We start from the raw sequence: 21,931 nt of genomic DNA on the forward strand, positions 1-21,931 counted from the left end.
AGACTGAGGGATGGGATTTAGAGGAGGGAGGGAGAGCTGAAGCTATGCAGTTAGCTTACCTGCTTTCCCGGTCAGTTCATTTCTCTTTTGTATTTCCTGGCTATTCATGAAATAGCACAATGATCCACTACTCTAGAATGTGAGGTATAAAGTAAAGGGTAGTGATGGGTGAACAGAGCAATCTCTTTGCATCACTAATGTGCAGCCACAGAACAAACCAAGTTAAATTATGGTTCACTGCTTTGCCGACACAGTAAATTAATGATTTTTTTCAAATGAGTCCTATGACAGATCTGCTAACAAAGTACCCACATCTCTCTGGGTAAAACTAATTTCAGTTATTTATGGTACCACAATTAGGCCTTTGTTTTGGTCTTTGAATATTCTAAAATGTAAAAATATATTCTTGTGATGATGACATGGATTTCCTTCAGAAAAAAATGGAACAAATTTGTAATAATCATGGTTCAAATATTTTGAAAATATCTATTCTTACAACTTACACAAAAATACATGTGGTCCTGAAGGAATGCTTCTGACAAACAGAGACATCGATTATATTGTTTAATGGGTAAAGCTGAAGATAACCTTACTTCATAGGAATATTTTTCTCTGCACTAACTCAGAATACGCAATGTAACACAAAATAATATGTAGACTTTAGCCAGATCTCACAAAAAACATGAACACTCCTCAGAATCCAATTTCTTTTCAGCAACAAATGCAAGGTACTATACTTTCTTAGAAACGAGGATAGAATGGAATTATTAACACTACATCCTATATATCTGGGACTATTGTACTGAGTTTTACTATGAGTTACCTAGATGCAACAATACATAAAGCTTATTCCTTTTATCTCTATAGAGGATTGTAGTAAAATGACTTTCATCTAGATGTTTTACATTGTTCTTATTCCACAAGCCTTAGCATAAATGTGAACATTCATCTAATTCTAGTTATGTATCTCTCTCACTTGCACACTAATGTATAAGGAGATGGATGTAAGAGGAAAATCAGGCTGGTTAACAGCTGAAGTCTTCCTTTGTGAGATGTACTTAGAATGAGCTGACATTTAAATATCCATGCAGTCCATGTACTTCTGTCATGCACTAGGAACTGATACAGTTTAATTCACAGCAGATTTTCCATTTAGTGACTCTCTAGTTCCCAGTGTGGTTTAGACTTTCAAGGCCAGGAAAAATGATGATATAAAATGCCTGTCAGAGTTTCACAGTAGAGGGCATGCAAGCAAAACCGGATTAGGGAACACTTCACTAGAAGTGTTACAAACAATGTGCAGATTATCAATTATAAATAAAATAATTAGAGAATTCTTTTTACAGTATTCTCTCCTTACTTTGAAAATTATTTTATAAAAGTGATTGGTACTAAAAAACAATTATTTTACAAGAAGTACTGAAATGAAGAATTACTTATAGGCCATAGAAATATGTTAAATATCTAATGTTTACATACTAAAAATTAGATATTGAGTAAGTCAGACCCCTGTGATAATGTATATACATATAACAAGGAGAAACCTACAAAGCATATTTAAAATCCTTTGTATGAAATTCCTTGAAGATTTTACATATGTTTCACATCTACATTTCCATGTCACTATGACTACACTTGACAAGTACATCAAAAATCAGTAACCTATGAAAACATAATATCTTTTGATAATTGAACAACTACGTATTTGAGTGGAAACTTAGCCTTAATAAAATGTTGCAATCAGAGGGTTAAACATTAAAATGACAACAGAAAAAAATAAATACACATAAAAATATCGAGAAAATGAACTGTCTTTCTTTTAAGAGTGTGTAATCCATTTTTTCTATATTAGAAGCTAAAAAATGCCTTAAGGAATTCATTCAGTAAAACCCCAAGAGCAATGACACCAACAATAATTTGAAAAGCTAAAGAACAAATTTAGGGATTTACCAGCATTACTGAGTTATGAGATCTGCTGGCATCTGTAAGCTACTGCACTTGGGGAAATTAACTTCATGCTTCCCTAACCCTGTAAAATTCCTAACGGAAGACTTGATCAAGACTCTCACTGCTCAAGGAAATGTCAAAATTCTGACTGAAGAGAGCCGTGGAGAAAATACATCAACATCAAAGCTGTCAGTGATTGTTTTCATTCATGATTTTGTTTGTTTATTTGTTTTTGGTGAATGATTCTATATACAAGTCTGGGTGTAGATTCAAATATGCTAAGTAGCAGCTATGTCTATTCAAAGATTTAAAGAAGAACCTTGATCCCAAGAGAAATAAGATCTCATTTTTAAAAATAAATGCTTTTTGTTTTTCAAAATAATTCTTGCAATATAAATATGAAATGTATTTTATTACATTTTTATAGTTTTCTGAAGTCTTGAGTTGCATATACATTATGCTTATTTTTTCTTCATTGAAATACTTTACACATTTCTATCACAATATTTTCATGTTTAGTTTGATGCTGTTAGTATTTCTATTATATTTGGGTTAAGTAATTTATTATCTATACCACATTTTAACCAGAAAGATATAAGGCCAACATTATACAGCTACAAAATAAGAGAAAATAAATGAGAATTTGTAAAAATAATCATATCATACTGAAATTATTTAAAGATATAAAAAAACATTATGTTTTGGGTGCATGCTTAAATATTGTGTTGCAAAGAAGAGGCACATGTATACCAGGTATTTGGAAAGCAGAATGGTTTTAATACATTTGATTATGTATCTTTGTTGTCTTGATTAAAGAAAGAATTGAAATTTCAGCGGATAGACTGGAACACAAGTGAAACAGAGAGCTTTGAAACACAATTTAAGAGTTTCAAGGTTGTATATATTCAAGATTAGAGTAAATTCTTATTTTCAAACCTATTGTAGAATTCTTACATTTCATGGTCAGACATGAGCAGGCAAACTGGAAAAGCATCATGAAATTTATACAGTTCCAGATGCAGAATCACCATCATCAATTCAGTCATCATGTTCTTGTGACCTGATTCAATAGAAAGAGAAGATTTTGTGTGTCATTGGGTATGAGGGGCTAGGAACACTTGGGGTTCTCGCTGTAAAAGTAAGGTGGGTTACAACGGTCCACCCGGAATGCAAAACTCTGTTGTGCAACATGAATTTGGGGATTATCAATTAATCAAGTTATGCTTTGTCATGACTGCCTCAGTATTTATACTCTGCTTAATATGTCTCCTTCCTTTTTTTCCACAGGTTGTGTTCTTTATTAAATATCCGTGCTGAAAATCAGCTCAAGATATACTTGAAAAATCCACAGTTCAACACAGACTTAATTGTAAAGGTTCTCCATATTCCCTCTGGGCTGTACCATATTCCCTCTGGGCTGTACCTGAACATGTCCTCTGGGTGTTGCTGCCTCACTAATAGTCCATTGGAACAGCTTTCAAAAGCAGAGCGGTAAAACAAACACCACCAACAAAAGCAGACTGCAGAGGCACACAGCACAGGCACTACACATTTCAAGCAATAAACCACACACATGACGGTTTTAGTGCACAGTGCTCACATTCTGCATGCACTTCACCCAACTCTTCTTTTCAGATGGGTTCATCTCTTCTCAATATGCTTTGCTGTCTCAGGAACTGCTATGGGCATGTGGGGATTAAAATGTTGTTTTCCAGATGTATTTCTTCATTTTTATCCTAGGTCCAAAAAAATAAATCACAGCTCTTCACATAACATCAAAACTTAAAGGACTCTACCTGAGAGAAACTATTTGATAATGCCACTATGTTATATTATCCTTCTTAGCGAATAATCTAACAGGTGTGTGTGTGTGTGTGTGTGTGTGTGTGTGTGTGTGTGTGTGTGTGTGTGTGAATTCTGTCTAGACTAGAGAAGGAAATAAAATCCAAAAGAACCCTTATTTTAGTAAAAAAAAAATATGCTTCTGGTTTTCTAAGTGGATTATCATCTGGGCACAGATTTTATTTTGGGGGTGCTCTTCCAGAGAAGCTCATTTGTACTCTGGATTGAAGACTTTTTTTTCTGCCTAAAGGATACAGAGAACCCTATGTGTAGTTACACCTGTTCATTACAGGAAGCATTTGAAGCACATCCTAGGCCTTTGTGCCACATCTCTACCCTAACTGTTCCCTCATCCTGGTCATCCAGTGGTTTTGGTTATATGGAGACTGTTTGAAATTGTTGCAAACTTATACTTCATTATTACTGCTAAGATGGTTCCTAAAGCCAAGTACTGTGTTATCTTTTCTATACACAGCACCACATTAAACTTTTTTAAAAGTCATATTTTTTAAATGATATGTTTATGCCATAGATACTAAAAGTTCAAAGTAGAATTATTCTTCAGTCCCTAGATACTGATTTAGTCTAGTAACATTTAGTCACTGCCTTGAATATTTTATTATTTTCTTTAAAACTGTCTCCTCACATTTCAAGGCAAACGATGAAAACTTTTTAAACATTCCCTTTGCACCAGAAGATAAAGTAGATAAATCTCTCTGAGCTTAATTACCTTACAGGATATTGAACAGGGAATATGCAGAAGATGCCACATGTTAACAGAGTCTTCCTGACTCAAACAGACATGTTTTCAAGCACTTTATTGTAATTTTCAAATAAACGCCTTCATGTAATAACTAGGTCCTCTGATATAAAAAGTGGTGATAATGATAGCTTTTAAGATATTTTATTCAAATTTTTCAAAGTGTGTCTCTTGCCAAAGATACTGTTATCTATCAAATATTGCAAAAAATACATTAATTTTTGCAACAAAAATACCTGTCACATGCCAAAAACTGTTCTAACAAATACTACAATCAGCATAACCTTTGCTAAAAACAACTCTAGTTAGTTCATGTTTCATAGTTCACAACTGGTGTAAAAGGACAGTTTTTCCGTGGTAAGAAAAAAAAAAAAGATTAAGCATTAATATTTAATCAAGAAAGTTGATCATTCCCAAAGATGAAATAAGATGACCACATTCCAACCAAAGTACTGGATATGATAAAAAAAAAATGGTACTATTACTTCTAGAGGAGAGTCCTTTATAAATCCATTTCCACACCAAACTACATGGAGAACATGTAATGAGCTGGCAGGGCATAACCAGAAATAATCTAGGCAGCTTCAGAAAGAGGCAGAAAATAAATTTTTTTCTAGCAATGAAGAATCGCATCAAGTGGTTCTACAGCACATCTTCGAAGAGAGCTCACCTTGAAAAGGGAATTATTTCTGAAGATGCTAAACTCGAAGGGAATTTTAAGCAGTGTAGATGAGAAATCTGGAATTTTATTAAAAGATTAATGAGAATGCCTAGACAAGAATGTGATGTTACAGATCTCATTAGTTTTATCCAGGAGCACAATTGAAGAGAGCAGGAACAAAGTGAAGCAGAGTACTTGTGTGGGGTAAAAAAAAAGCACTGTGTAGTTCTCTTGAACATCAGTGAACTGCAACTGAATGCTAATGTCATCCTCATCAAGCTTTAATTTTTAATTCTTATTTCTCATCTAATAAAAGCATGTTGTTATTCTCTATTATTCTATAGAGATTATGTGTTTAAACCTAAGATGTTTTTATTTGCAGAGAAGTTTTTTTTTTGAGAGTCTACATTTATTCACGATGGAGAAAGGGACAATTGCAAACCCTAGAAAACATTCGTCAAGTCTAGCATAGTGAGTCAATGAGTTCATTGGAGTTTCTTCCAGTTACATGAGTCTGAGGTTACTTGAAAGCCCATGGAGTGACAAGTAGTTACATTATATAAAACAAACCACAAAATAAAAGAAAAAATTCCACACACAGCATGAGGAATGCCTGGTGAAACTCTATCTTTTGATATCATTGTGCAACTGAAGACAACTTCGGGAAGTCTCCTTTTCCAAACAATTGATTTCTGGTTGTATAACCTCCAAAGGGTGGCCTCAAGTGTCTTCTAAGATTTGCAAGCTTCCTATGCCTCTTGAGGTTCCTGCCTCCATCCAGGAAGAAACAACTACAAAATATATGCTATTTAGAAAACAAAGGTAAATAAACTCTGATTATCAAAAGAGTAATACATTTCTGAGTGGACTTAACTAAAAACAAAGAATGGCGTCACTTCTGGAATCGAGGATCAGTAATACAGGTAAGAGGAGAATATCCTGTGTGTTGCTTCTATTACCGTTTAAAACAGAAACACAAATCAGTTTTCATCTTCTATGTAAAGACACATCAGAGTTTGGGGATTAAATAACAATCTATGAACATCTATCAAGATCTGATTAGAAGGTCCTTGAAATCTAACAAAAGTGCATACTAAAATTATGACATTAAAAATACTGTTCCAGGACTAGAGAGATTGTTCAATGGTTAAGATACCTGGTCGCTCTTAACTTGCATGGTAAGTCACAATCATCTGAGATTCCAGTTTCTGAGAATACAATACTTCCTTCTGGCCTCGAAATATATTAGGGGCTCATGTGGTACACAGACATATAACAACATACATGCAAAACACAAATTAATATCAAAAGAATGTTTCTAATGAGGCAGAAAATGAAACACTATCAGTGGTGATAATTTTATTCATTTCTCACTAAATAAAATGATGCAGACTCTACTTTCTATGGCCAAATTAACAATGGCACAGAAAAGTCATTGTATCTCTCACTATGTACATGTTGTAGATCTATATGTACAATGTGAAATATATCATACAAATATGTTCCTCACTCATCTTACAACATAGTATATTATTTCTAAGCCAATATGATCATTTCAGACTTTCAAATATAACAGATTATAAATTTTCTATATAAAACTCTCTTAAATATGTATTCAATTTTTCATTTTTTGTGGGTACTGAAGAATGTATCATACAATAAGGCAGAAAATAAATATTACAAGCTTACATAACTCTATAATATGCATTTTTAAAAAGCTTATGGAAGAAAAATAGATGCACTTTTCATTAGGCTACATGTTCTCACAATATTTCTACAAGACTGTTCAATTACAAAATGAAAATATCTCTTGAAAAAAATTGAAACTCAAGAATTTACTTTTAGAAAACAAAAGACATGTAAAATTACTTTGTCTTATTATTGAAAAATAAAAAATTCTAGGCAAGTATAGTAGAAATTTTATAGGAAGAACACACTTACATATAAATATAGAAGTAACTATAAGATGTTACATTATACAAACATTGACAGGTGTTGGCTGGGGAGAGCTCTTAGTGGTTAAGAGAATTTATTGCTTTTTTTCAGAGGAATCAGGTGCAATTACCAGGCCATAGTGGCAGCTTACAACAGTCTTTCCCTCCAATATTAAGGGATTCCTCACTTTTTCTGGCCTTCACAGTCATCAGTCATGCATTCAGTGAACACATGTATATGAAGACAAAACATAAAATAAAAATAAATAACTTTTAAATCCCATAAATATTAAACTAGCATTTGCAAATATCTGTGCCACAGTTTATAATGAAGACTTTACAAAATAATATACCACATCTTCTATTTTGGAGACAGTACTTGATTGTAAAACTTTTAAAAGGAACTGATAATGGCTGGTGAGAGAACTTAGATGGAGCAAAGCACTGTGCAAACCTTAATATCTGCGATAGGATCCAAAACATCTATGTGAAAAGAGGGCATGAAGGTACCACAAGTAAACCAGAGTGGGAAATGTGGAGAGAGATAACAGGGAGTTGTTGTCTAGCCAGTGAAGACAAAACAGTGAGTTACAGCTTAAATGAGAGATACTATATCAGAAAATGTAGTAAAGACTGATAGAGGAAGATATTGAACTTTGGCCTCTGTAACAGGTGAATGTGCCTATAAAGTACACACACACACACACACACACACACACACACACACACACACACACACGCACACACACACTTACACAAAGAGATAGAAGAATTAATAGTTGTTATGTAAAATAATGTATTGCAGTATTTTATACAAGTAAATTAGCCAACATTTATTGAGATGTATTAAAAGATCAACTGATGAATACTCTATATTATTCTTTGTCCTGTGATGTAGATATAAAAAAGTTTAGTACTATCAATTTTAATTTCTGACCCATGCCAGAAAATGGGTCGAAAGAAAATATAACACTTATTCTATAATCAAACACAAATTCAAAATGAGTAGATGACAATGGGAAACAATATCACATGGATATCATGTTACATTTCAAAGAGTAAAGGTTTAAAAACCAATATAGGGTATTGAAGTTTCTGAGAACTGCAGCTCTGAAGCATTAGAACAAATTTACTCTAAGACAGAAGGTTGAAAGTAGCAAATAAGAAAATATACACTGTATCAAAAATCATGAAAGAAATAATGTTTATTTTTAAAAATGTCATGAAAACTATAATGGTTATATAAGCTAACGCATATTCACCTTTATTCATCAGATAAAGAGGGCATATTTAAGAAGCTTTATTAATGAAGATGAATAAAACACATAACTACTTCACTAAAGAAGCAAATATACCCAGAAGTTCGGGGTATTAAACATTAGTGTCATATATAATTCAGACTAAAGTGAAGGAGCAAAAAGACTGTGAAATGTGAATGTTCTCGGTTATGTGGTAGATACACACTAATATAAAGGAGACAGAAGCAAGCTTTCCTTAGTCCTTTTATTATTTTCATTCAAGATATACTTGGGGTACTAATTTATAGCAGCAAACACAGACCGAAATTTTCTGGCTGTCTGATTATTGAACTGTGGCACTATTATGAATTAAAGGGCTTTCAAACAAGGTCTACTGTTCCATTCATATAGCAGAAAAGTGTGCCATAAAAGTTAACACACTCTATGCGTGTTTTTCTGCTGGTATTGTCTCTGCATCAAATCAAATGTCATATGAATTTTAATCTTTTAACATTAAATTCATCTACAGAGAGACATGACAAATTAATACTCTTACCAGTTGTTTCTAAAAGGATCTTAGTTAATCCTGGAAGGAATTATTATTAATCATTGCCAATTTGAAGGGTGGGAAAGCAGCTTTGGAAATTTCAGTGCTATTCCATATTACTAATTGACTGCAAATTACCAAACAATTTATGTAAGGTTTCTACTGCCACAATTTGAATCACCACACTTGGTGGTTAATAAATACATATTTAAAAATCTCTCTTACATATGTCATAACTTTCAGTGAGATTATCTGGATCATCTGCTTAGGTTCTCAGAAGGCTGAAATCAAATATTGGCAGATGTGTTTGTACTCTTGCAATTACAGAGAAGAGCATACTTCTAAACTCATCCATTTTCCTGGCCACATCCTATCCCTAGTATTTGTACGATTGCAGTCTCCATTTCCTTGCTATTTCTGAGGCAGTAGAAGATGATTTCCCCACTTATACTGAAATTCTTTGTATTGAGCCTGGAAAATTCTTTGCTTTTCATTGTTAGTGTAATTAGAATGTGATCAGTTTAATAGTCTGCAAATTCATTTGTATACTAATGCTCATAGCAATAATCATATCTTTAATGTTTCTGTTATTAATATGGCACATCAGAATTTAGGGTTTTCAGTGGGTATACTAAGTTACAAGCTGCTTTCAATATGAAAACAACAATTAACAATAATAATAATAACAGCAACAACAACAATAATAAATCTGTGCATTGGCAAGGTGTCTCAGTCAGGAAAGCAGCTTTGCACTAAATCTAATGACATTATTTCAGGTTCCACATGATGAAAGAAGAAAAGTGATTCTAGAGTTATCTTTTGGCCTTCCCACACATATGTTATGGCATGTGCTTCCCCCATTTCCCATACAAATACATTTATTTATATTTACATATAAATGTATATATGTGTGTGATGCATACATATATTCAACTTACAAAAGAAAAGAATATATAGTAACAGAAAATTGGAGCATCATACGCCATCTCCAAAATTTTGGATGACAGGAAAGATGATCCCATAGACTTTTCAATGGGTAAAATTATAAACTAGAATATTTTATTAAGAGTTATGCTTTCATAACTCTTAAAAAAAGAGTTAAGCTTTCATTTGTAACATCAATATAAATATATACACAGATATATTTACATTTGGAGAATATCTACATCAAATTAAATTATTATAGAGTAGTGATTAAGCCATTGGACAAGTTATAGATACATATATGTTATATATGTACATGAATACATACACAGCCATATATATTTTTTCTACTCTTAGGTAGCTATTCTAAAACAACAATGTTACTACTAGGGAATACACTGAGCAGGGTAATCACAACTGTCCAAAATATTAGATTGGAGCTTTAAAATATATTAGATATTTTAATAAACAGTGTAAGAACCATCCCCTAAGGGCTTTATATTCTAATCACCAGACCTCATAAATCTGTAGGAAACATGTTGTAGGAGAGCTAAACCTGGTAACAGAATCAAGGTTTCTATTTTTTACCTTGTCCACTTTACATCCCGATTTTAGCCCCCTCCCTCTTCACCTCCCAGTACCTCCCCTAGTCCTCAGAAAGGGGTAACCTCCTCTCCTAACATGTGGTCTGAGCCTATCAAATCTCATCTGGTCTGCCTGTATCCTCTTCCTCTGTGACCTGGCAAGGCTGCCCCACCAGGAGGAAGTGATCAAGGTGTGGGCTCTAGAGTCCAGGTCAGAAGCAGTCCCTTACTCCCCATATTATAGGACCCACAAAGAGACTGCGCTGCCTATCTACTACTTCTGAGCAGAGGGTCTAGGTCCACACCATGCATGGTCCTTGGTTGGTACATTAGTCTCTGTAGCGTCCTGTTCCTCTGCCCTGATTTGTTGGCTCCATTGGTCTCCTTGTGGAGATCCTGTCCTCTCCAGGTCCTTCTATACATCAATTCTTCCATAAGACTTCCTGCACTCTCTAGCTTGGATTCTAAACAGGAGTATCCTAGATCTCACACAGGCAGAGAATGGGATGATTAGAAGGTGGGAAAGAGGTAATATGAGAAAGATTTAATCCATTGCTACCAGATATGAAGGTAGAGGAAGAAATCTTTAGGGAAGAAATGTAGGCTTCTAGGACAATGGAAACAAAACACCACTATCACTTCCACAGTGTACCTGAAGAATCAGTCTTGAATGCCTTACTCTCAAAGTTGAATAATAAAGCTTTATTTTTTTGTTGTTGTAGAAGCACTCCACTGGCATCAGTGTGCTGGCAATAAGGATAGAAAACTAATGCAAGCTTCAATTAAATTTCCTGAGAGAATCATTAATATGGAGAATATTTGATATATGATGTCAAACATACTTCTAAAGGAAATGAGTAAAGTTTAAAAGTTGAATATGAGATTATACAAATTGACATTAATATAGAGCAAGATCTTTGTCATTAAAGTTTTATTTGAATCCTGCCTACTGTTTACTTGAAGTAAAGACCACGAAATAGATATGGTGATCCTTGATTTATTCAGTTTTAAAATGGAGTTAAATACTTCTATCTCTTGTGATTTTCTGTAAGTTTTAATGAGTTACATCTATCCCAGTGAATAATACATGATATTCTCTGGGCAAATGACTAGTAGCAAGTCCATGCACCATTTTATACTTTACACCACCCATTTCATATGTCTAGAAATTACATTTATGTTTATGGGAAATGAGGGAAGTCACATGTGCCTAAGGAAGCCAGGAAACAACTTGAAAGATTAAGTTCAGGATTAAGAAAACAGTTATGTTTATCAGTCCTACTACTAGAATATTTTTTCTAGTTTTGACAGCTTTACATTCTCTGTCTCCTCTCTCTCTCTCTCTCTCTCTCTCTCTCTCTCTCTCTCTCTCTCTCTCTCTCTCTCTCTCTCCCCCACTCTAACACTCTATAGCAGTGACCCACATCCTTCTCCGTTTTTCTTTCCATCTAGTAACCCAGTTACTATACTCATTTAATTATAAGTTTACGTAACATTAGCATAAATCTCAAAGATTGCTAGAGCAGACTAAAATAATTCAGGTAAATTAAGTAGTAGATGGTACACAAATCACCCCTATTCACACTGGTAAACTATTTTACCTCCTCCAAGATATGTTCAGCTGAACTTCATCACCTTATCATTCTTATTTTTGACACCAATATCTAAACTTATTTCTTTTACCTTAATAGATGAAGACCTCATGGGTCTCCAGGGATTTGGCATCACAGGTAACAGAATTTGGATGGCATATACATAAAACTATGCTCTGGGCGACATAAGGTACATAATGCCAGGAAGGATTCTTTGGAAGCTAATATTTGTCCAAACATTGTCACGTCTTATAGTCACAACAGACTACAATGGTGTACTGTATAACATCAAATAGAATATCATTTTGAATATAAGCTCAAGATTTAGAAACGTGCTAAAGTTTTATTTGAACTCAGATACTATGAACACATTTTAAATGTTTCTTTCCTTATATATTTATATACATTACCATATATGTTTATTTATTTCCATTTTAACTAAGCTTCCTGTAAAATTCCTCTTCTTACATTTGTATCATTACCTTTGAGATTCTAATGAAATTAAACATTGCCTATGATTCTCCTTAAAGTAAAACTGTTGGCTGCCAGCTTGTCTATAGGAAAGAATACAAACCCAAGGGGCAGCAAGAGCTGTGCTGCTGAAGTCAGCAGGGAAGAAGCATGGGCAGAAGGTGAAAAGATGTGGAGACATCTGAAAATCATTTACAGCAAAGTTCACCCAGATGTTTTTCACAAATCCCAACCCACTCCCTCCCACACTTCCCTAAGAACAGGTGTGACCCTGGAACATTAGAAAATCAGCAAGGGTAAGCACAGGGTTATGTAGAGTTTAAGAGTAGCAGAAAATTTGAAAAATAAGCATATTGAATAAATAACACCTGTCTTCAGTAAGCGGTCGAATATTTAGACTTAACAGTGTAACTCTATTTCTGAAAAGGAAAAGAATCTGACTGATATATCTCAAAAATCATTGACTTTACAAATTATAAAAAACAGAAACTGCAAGGGTTATAGATATTAATGTGAATGAGTTGCTTTAAAAATATGTATGTTATTTCATAAAACTATAAACTCATTGGGGTAGAATATATCATTCTGGCACATACACCAGTCTCATCTATTCTAATTATTTCATTTGCATTTTTAGGATTTCTCATTAGGAATTATCATTAAAAGTTCATAAGCTAGTCTTGACAGTGAATAATGAGCAAACTGACAGATTTAGCCCATGCTGACACTTCTATTCCCTGTTTGATGGTTGCTGACCTCATTAGGTACACTTCTAAAACAGAGTTTAAAATCTACAAAGTTTTGGAGACTTGAAAGTAAACTTCTGCCTAACCTTTCATTATCCTAACTATAAGAACATTGATTTTTGATATATTAGAGTTCTCAAAGATGTTCAAAGTTTATGTGAATGTAAACTCAGATTCTACTTTTAACTAGTCTTATCAAATAATTGCCAGATCATTAACTTGAGGTCAGTCACATGTGAGGCAGATTTAAAAATGTACCATAATTGCATGCTATATGGTATTCACAATAGAAGCATGGGGAAAAGCCATTTATCCTGAAGTAGAATTTATTTCAACCTGAAAACCTTTAGTCCTTACCACCAGTGTAAACTTCAAGAACTTTTTTTTCTTCTCTCTCTCTCTCTCTCTCTCTCTCTCTCTCTCTCTCTTTCTTTCTTTCTTCTTTCTTCTGTCCTTCCTTCCTTCTATCTCTCTTTTTTAGAAAATCAGGAATATATGATTTTCACTATTAATCATTAGGTAATCATCATTATTTTAAATTTATTATAATTATTATTTTATTGTTACAAAATATGTGACAGAAACAGCTTAAGAAATATAGTCTAACAGAATGGGATGGCACGGCCAAGAGTGGCATGGGTGTTCACATTTCATTAATGTCAGAAATCAGAGAGTGAGAAGAATACTGGGGCTCAGCTTGTTCTCTCCTCTTTTTGTTAGTTTTTTTTTTTTTTTTTTAGTCTAGGATCCTAGTTCAATGGAGGGTACTGACCACATGCAGGGTGGGTTTTCCCTTGTCTGTAGCTAAACATTTCTGAAAGCATCCTTAGAAATATGCCCAGAATGTGAACCTAAGCATTCCTAAGTATAAGTAAGTTAATAGAAAAGGTTAACTAAGATGGACATAGTATCTAAAAATTCAGCACTATTTTTTTCTAACAAAAGTGGTCACAGTTCAGAGAAAAGCATCTGGTTCTTTTGAAAAGAGTTAAAAGACAAGAATATATCATCAGAACTTAATATTTGTCTTTCTAAACAAAAGCAAAATGAACTAGTTTTAATAGTTAACCTAAGAAAATGATTAGGGCTTATCAGGTCTTCATCTCTTGAGTTAACTTAAACAAAAAACTATGGGCAACTAAGGAATGATTACAGTAGAAGAAACATTCACTATCCAATACCAGTAGTTAGCTCTGGAAATAGCAATATATAGAGAGAGCAGGTTATATTTAGGACTATATATGTATTTACGTATATATGTGTAACATCAGTTAATGAAAATAAAAGACAGTATTGACTTTAAGGAGATCAGGGAAGAGTACATAGGCAGGTTTGGAGGAGTCATAAAGGGATGGGGAAATTATGTAATTATAGTCGCAAGTAAAGAAAGAGACTATATACACATGGGAAGAACCTGACATAAAGCTAACTTTCATAGGCGAGAGCGCCTCCTGCCTGTGGGCAACCGTGATCACACCTTAAAGTTGGTGAATACGTAGGAGAGCTATAGAATCATGGTCATAGGGGCCTTGCATAGCAAGAAAGCCATCTATCAAATTCAAAGGACAATTATATTGGGAGAAATACCAGGGAATTTGTAAGGAGAGCTATGTAGGAAGCACAGATGTTTGTATCATTCCGCAACACTTGAATTTCACTAAGTTTTGTGGGTTTAATTGCAATAATTTGTGATAGGGTCTTGTTCAGCCAACAAAAATATAAGTTCTCACATACCAATATTAATCAGTTATACTAAATCTCATGTTACACATAAAAATGTATGTATATATGCACATACATATATGGTTTACAAGATTATACCAAGTTACAAAAAAAAACTTTCAATAAACTTCAAACGGTTTCCAAAATGGGGTAGGAAAGCTTCCAAATTGATAAGATAATGAATCAGGTCAGTTACAGAAGGTAAATGCTTGGGTCATATTTGGAGAAGGAAGCTTCAGAGTTTTGGGTTTAGCTGTGAAATATAAAGCTGAACCTATGTCTGAGAGCAGATAAAACAGATTCACGTCCAGACAGGATAACAGGTTGAACTGGTAGACAGGCAAGTAAGCAGCATCAATAGCAGGGTACCAAGCCAAGTAAATGCCTTAGAGACAGTCTGGGACTCCTCTGACTATAGGTCCTTTATTTACACCTCAAGTAACAGTGATAGGTTGGGGTGGGGCCATTCTTCTGAAGTATTAGGTGTCCATGACTTTATGTTGTCAAGGTGATAAAGTTACAAGCATTTCCTTACCTATTATGCCAGTATAGTTTTGAGTCTGGTTTCCCTTTTATGACTGACATGCCCATATAGCCCATAATTCAGATTTGTCCTAGTAATCTTATAGGACGTTCCTCCCTGTGCCCAGAATGAAGTAATTTGCAGTTTGTGTTGAACAGGTGGTATCTGGCAGATGGTTCAGCTTCTGGGGTCCATAAAGGACCTCTACTGCCTTTTCACCTCAAAATAGAGAAGAAAATTGCCACTAATTGGAGTCTACTATGTCAGCATGCAACTTGAAAGAAAAATCCTGGTTTATGTTTGATGTAACATGAAGTAGCATAGGCTGATCTCAACAAAAAAGGTCCCTGAAGGGTGAGACAGACCTTTCCCTTGCACAGAACGAACGCTGCTTTTGTCTCCTACAGGCTTACATATGTTTACCAAGCTTCATACCACATACCCTGGACTGGCCTAAATACCAAGGGGCATTAATGCAGAGAGCAGCTAAAAATCACAAATTTATCTTGAAGCTGCCAGTGGGCGAAACCTTAATCATGTAAGTCTCTGTCCCAGAGAAAGAGAGCTGCCAGGGAGATAAACTAATTTTGAAATCATAGATAGATAGATAGATAGATAGATAGATAGATAGATAGATAGAAACATACATGCATATGTACATACATGCATGCATACATACATTACATACATACACATGTACATTGATAGATACATAGATTGATCATAGATAGATAAAAGATACATTTAACACACACTTTTTAAAGTTATATTTACTTATTAGCCACTGGACAGGAAAAGAGGGATGATGGAAAAGAAGTTAAAAGTAAAGGAGAAGTGATGTTATAGAAGAATTATAATAATAAAAATTTAAATTTAGAAAAGTGAAGGATACTCTATTAATATATAAATACCAACACAATAGTTTGTTTATTCCATTTCCTTACAAGTACCTATTAGCTAAATGACAGCATATATCACATAGGTATTTTTGAATACTAATCAAGTGTATTATTTAGAAAGAAAGCCTTTGAAAAATAAATATTCAGTTTTTAAGCAATTAACATTTAACAATCACTTTAAAAGAGGACACCAGTAATAAAATGACTTGTGGCCATTATTTCACTTGTCAGGGAATACTGTTTTAATTAAATACTAATCATAGAGTTGCATGATACTTTGTTTGATGGCTCTCTCAGTCCTAAGTATTGATATGTCACAATTCCAAACCCCAGTACTTCGAAATGTAGATTTATTTTGAAATGGAATGATAGTAGCTAGGATAAGTTGAAGTGTTCAGGAACACTACAGTCTTTCATTTCTTACTGTTTGTTAGAGTAATAAACACAAGCTAGAGAGATACAGGTGATTTATCTGTGGGAAGGGACTATCAGTGATTTCCAGCAAAACATGAGGAGCTAGGAGATGAGCAGAGAATAGAGGCCCACTCATGACTTTCAGGAAAAGCAAAACTTAAAAGTACTCTAAACTAGACCTGAGTTGTCAGGAGAGTGAGATAGCAATTTCCTGCTGTTTAAACTATCTCACCTGTGGTGTATTGTTGGGGTAAATCATAGCCAACTGTCTCAGGGGCCTGCATTATTCCCCCCTTCTCTTACCAGATGTGTTTTAAAATGGCTATGTAAATGTGTGTCCAAGACAAGAATGGAGATATGCTTCATAGGGACATGTTTTTAGTGCAAATTAGTATTCCTGATGCAACTTATATTGTGGAAGTAGGCAGTACAACAACGCAGAAGCACTTCACAATACAATATTTTCTATAATGAAATATTTGGAGCATTATAAAACAATAGATGATAATTTTGGCATGGAATTCATTTAGAGTTATATATTGACAACTTATCCACCATCTGGTAAAGTGTTTATAACTAAACAACATTAAAATAGTCAACATTTGAAAGAAAGTAGCCACACTTGACAGAGCTTCTACCAAAGCAACTGCTAATTGTTAGTATAATGCGTGCAGAGACTTATCATCAAATACACATCCTAGTATTGGGTCTAACTCTCACTTCTCACGATAAAAATAAATTGCCATTTGCTTTACATGTAGTATTCTCTGTGATAGCCACATTTCAGGTAATTAAATAAATGAATGTATTAACTTTACAGCTAGCAAAAATAAAAAATAACTAGCAAGAGGTGAAGATTATATAAGAAAATATCAAACTAGGTCTGAAATAAACTACAGAAGCCCCATTTTTGTCGATGACTTGAATCCACAACGTGGGCAGTCCTGGGTAGAGAAAAATATACCTTCAGGTGAAGCTTACTAGTACAAGAAAAAATAGTAGCAGATAAACATAACAGTCTTGCATCAGACACAATAAGAGTACCAGAAAGGGATGAGAAGGGCTAGTTCAAGAGCTGAAGTACCCTGCTAAGTTCCTTTCCATGCTCAAGCATCCAATGGCCAAATTTCTCATAGAAGAACTTCAAGCTTCTCTTTCCCACTTTTATATTACAGTATAAGCCGTAGAAACTACTGGGTCAACAGTTTACCTCCTAGCTGTTATCAATGGCATATTGCTTTTACTCTTGGGCTGTTGTGTTGTTTTCCAAACTTCTGTCACAGAGTTAGGTGATTTGCCCCATCTCTCCATAAGGGATCCTTGGAGGAAAACAAGTCAAACATACATAAGTCAAAAATGAGGGGCAGCATGAGAAAATGACAACATTAATAGAGATAGCTGATCAGTGGCTTGTAAACACACTTGAGAATTTGTCAATGAAATGCATGTTTTTCACTTTTATCTGCTCTTTATTCAGTACCGTAAGCTCCAGGTTATTTGCAGGTAGTGGATTCAATTGGATTGGATAAGCAGAATGGAAAGCACTGACCAAAGGAAAACAAATAAAAGCACAAACCTAACAGCAGGAATGACGTGGTAGCTCGGACTTACATTGAAATCATGAGCCCACATGAAATCTTTTATTGGATGAGAACTAAGACACACCTGTATGGTGTAATATAAGAAAAACAAATTGCACTGATAATATTCATCTAATAAGTATTAGTTGTCCACTTAATATGTGCCTGGCACTACCCTCCACACTTACTAAGATTAGAAAACAACATTTTAAACAATCTGTCAAGCCTGAAGGTTGGAGTTTAATACCAAGAATCTGCATGGAAAGCAATTACTTTTTCAAACTGTGTTCTGACCTCTATGTACATACCAAGATACACACCCCCACATGTAAATAAATAAGAAGTATAAGAAGTTATTTTTGTCATAAAAAGATTAAATATTTCCATTTCACTGTCCATCAGTTTTTCAAAAAGCACATATTCTCATCTTCAGAATCAAATTCAATAATCTGTCAAATTTGTACACATAAATGCAAGTAAATCCTCCAGATAAACAAAATGTATATTTATTTTCCAGGCAAAACACCAAGCACTGGCTTTGTCTCTTGAAAGAAATTATTTAATGCAATAAAAATCAAAGTAGAAAACAGAGGATTGGAAAGAGGATTTATTCAACCCACTGGGGAAAAAAAAACAAAATAAAACAAAAAACAGCAGTGGTGCCCTGGAATGCCCTTTTTATTCACCATTCTTAATGTTATCTTCCTTTTACTTTCAAATTTGATATGTCCTCTATACTCATTTAGCTGTGCCTTTAATTACTAAATAAAAGGGAGATTTATTTAGGAGTAGTGAAGTATGAATTCTGTACATACCTAATGAAATTTTAAATTGAGAAAGACCTGAAAGGTCCATACCATGGCAAAACAATGCATTATAATGGGAAAATGACCATACCAGATCCCAGTCAACAAATATGACACATTGTGTAACGGAAGAAAAATCAACCTTACTCTCTTCATCTTCTTCAGAATGTAGCAAATAAAGATTAAATGTTTTGTGACATGAAATATCCCCTTACATCATCTTTCTTTGAAAGGGAAAATGTTGTTTGGTAAAGCATTTCAATGAAAGTGAAATGCAAGTTATTAAAGTTACAAGTTACTAAAGAATAAAATGGTTTATAACTGCCGCATGTGCACTAAAGCTTCCATACACATTGCAAATCCTTATTCCAATTTTCTGTCTTGCACTATTGTCCCCTGTGAAGCTATGAAAATAGAGAATCTAAAAATCCGGTGATCTATGTGAGGCTTTAAAGTAACATTTATATGTACGTATTTTGTATATTCTACATGTGGCTTCTGGCTATCTCATGGTGTTCATTCAACAGCTAGTAATAAAACAGAAGGCCTCTTTGACTTTAATTTAAAGTAGAGAGAATAGAACCTTATTGAGTTTTACTGCTGGTCCTAGGAAAAGTTAATAAGGTGAATTGATTGTGTCTTGGGGAAGATAAGATTTTATAGTGTTAGAACAAGATTCTCTAAATTTAAATGGATATCTTTATTGGTGATGTTCTAATATATCAGAGGAGAAACTGTTTTATGTCTTTCAATACAGAATATTACTACCAAAATTTAATTGTTTTACAACATGAAAACAGACAAGATTCTTAACTTAAACAGAGTTATGCAATCAAACATTAAAATTTTATACTAAGGAATGTCATAATCATGATTCTAACTCAACATTTGTGCATAGTAAAAATAATTATGGAAATTATCATGATAAATATCTACACACAAAGACAGAATACAATAATCAAAATTGATTTATGTTGTACAGGGCTGAAGACCTTTCACTTAGGTGATTCCTTATTGACTTCCTTTTTTTCTCTTTCCTGTGCTTCCCTGAGCTTCTAAGATTCTTGCCATACCCTATAAATAGTTTTGCACTCTTATACACTATCAGGAGGAAGAAGGATTTATTATGGAATCTTAAAAAACATTATTACATACCTTATGCAGAACAAGAAAACTATTTTTATGGTACATTTTATTGCATTAATATTAAGAAGAAAATGCTCATCAAAAATTAACATTGGAAATGTGCTTTTTACAGTTGTTGCAAAGCAATGCTAGCTTACAAAGCAAGCTTTCCAGATGCACACACTAAGAAACTCAAAGGCAAATATCTTGAGCTCTGATTTATCATATAACACCAAATCAGTAAAAACAACTTCTACAGCATTACTCTCTTCTTTTGACTATTTTATGATTTATAATATAAAATATCAGCAACAAACAATGTAAATCAACAAGAATACCCACCTTATATTGTCAATATACATATTAAGATTCAAAATAACACCCATAATTTTAAAAAGACAATGGTATTATAACCCACCATTAGTGAAAACACACACAATGAATGTAAATTTTAATTATAAAACAAGAATGTGAACAGAGCACATAAAATTATCTCAATAATTTTGCAATTCATCCTTCCATTTAATGGGGAAAATCCTGTCTTCATATTTATGAAAAGGTAAAGCTAGAATGTTTGTTCATTATAAGAGTTAAATAATGTTTTTAAAAAGACTTGGTAATGAAATCAGTTTCTATTCTGAAATAACCTTACAAAACAACATGATATCCTGAAGCTGAATGGATAGGAATGACATATTCTGGAGTAGGTTTCTCTTTCTTTTTTCTTTAAACACATTTTTATTGAAAAATAAAATAATTCATATTACATCTCATTTGCTACCCTATCCCATGTATCCTCCCATTCCACCCTCCCTCCCACTTTCACCCCATTCCCCTTCTCTATGACTGTGACTGAGGGGGACCTCCTCCCCCCTGAATATGATGCTAGGGTATCAAGTCTCTTCTTGGTAGTCTGCTATCCTTCCTCCAAGTGCCATCGGGCCTCCCCATCAAGGGCACATGGACAAATATGGGGCACCAGAGTTTGTTTTCTTTACCCTAAAATGCATAAGGAGATCATGGTGAAGGCAGTAAAACAACACAAAGAAATGAAGTCAGAGTGTGTCTCCTGCATGAGAAGGATATAACTTTTCCTAAACCAGAGTGACTAAAGACACAGATGCAAAGACAATAATAATAATAATAATAATAATCATCATCATCATCATCATCATCATCATCATCATCATCTTAAAGTTGTATCCTTTTAGTATGTAAATAAGCTTTTCACATGTAGAACTATGACAAAGAGTGACCTACTCTACTTTGGATACGTAGGAATGCTTTGAGTAGGAAATAAATAATTTAATGTGCTGATATGCTGCACAAATTAAATTGCTAAAGATGTATATTTTTTAAGTTATAAGTCAGTACTTTGCAGAATAAGAGTGAATTTTATTTAATATTTGAAAGAATATTTGCCTACAATCTTTTAATTGAGAACATTGTAGAGACCCTACTGGTTCTACTGCAGAAAACGCAACACTTGCATTGGTTAATGGAGGTTGTCTCTTAATTCTCTGTAGATCCAGCATTTATAGCTCCATATATACATAGAACAGTGCTATGATTACTAGGCTTAGAGCACAGTCATTTCAGCACAGTTAGAAGGGAAA

The 21,931-nt window shown here is 33.9% G+C and overlaps 1 long non-coding RNA gene across 1 annotated transcript in view; it reads right to left on the minus strand.

Annotated features, from left to right (window-relative positions):
• Nucleotides 1-2,394: 2,394 nt before the first annotated feature.
• Nucleotides 2,395-21,931, minus strand: part of LOC311588869 — a 29,818-nt gene continuing 10,281 nt past the window's right edge. Inside the window, exons 2-3 of the long non-coding RNA XR_014776349.1 lie at nucleotides 18,015-18,123; nucleotides 2,395-3,683 (exon numbers count right to left, since the gene is read on the minus strand). This is a non-coding gene — a long non-coding RNA (uncharacterized lncRNA). The remainder of the gene's footprint in view (nucleotides 3,684-18,014; nucleotides 18,124-21,931) is intronic.

Source organism: Acomys minous, assembly GCF_964271855.1.
Source record: "Acomys minous genome assembly, chromosome: 18".
In the NCBI taxonomy this organism is placed as follows: domain Eukaryota; kingdom Metazoa; phylum Chordata; class Mammalia; order Rodentia; family Muridae; genus Acomys; species Acomys minous.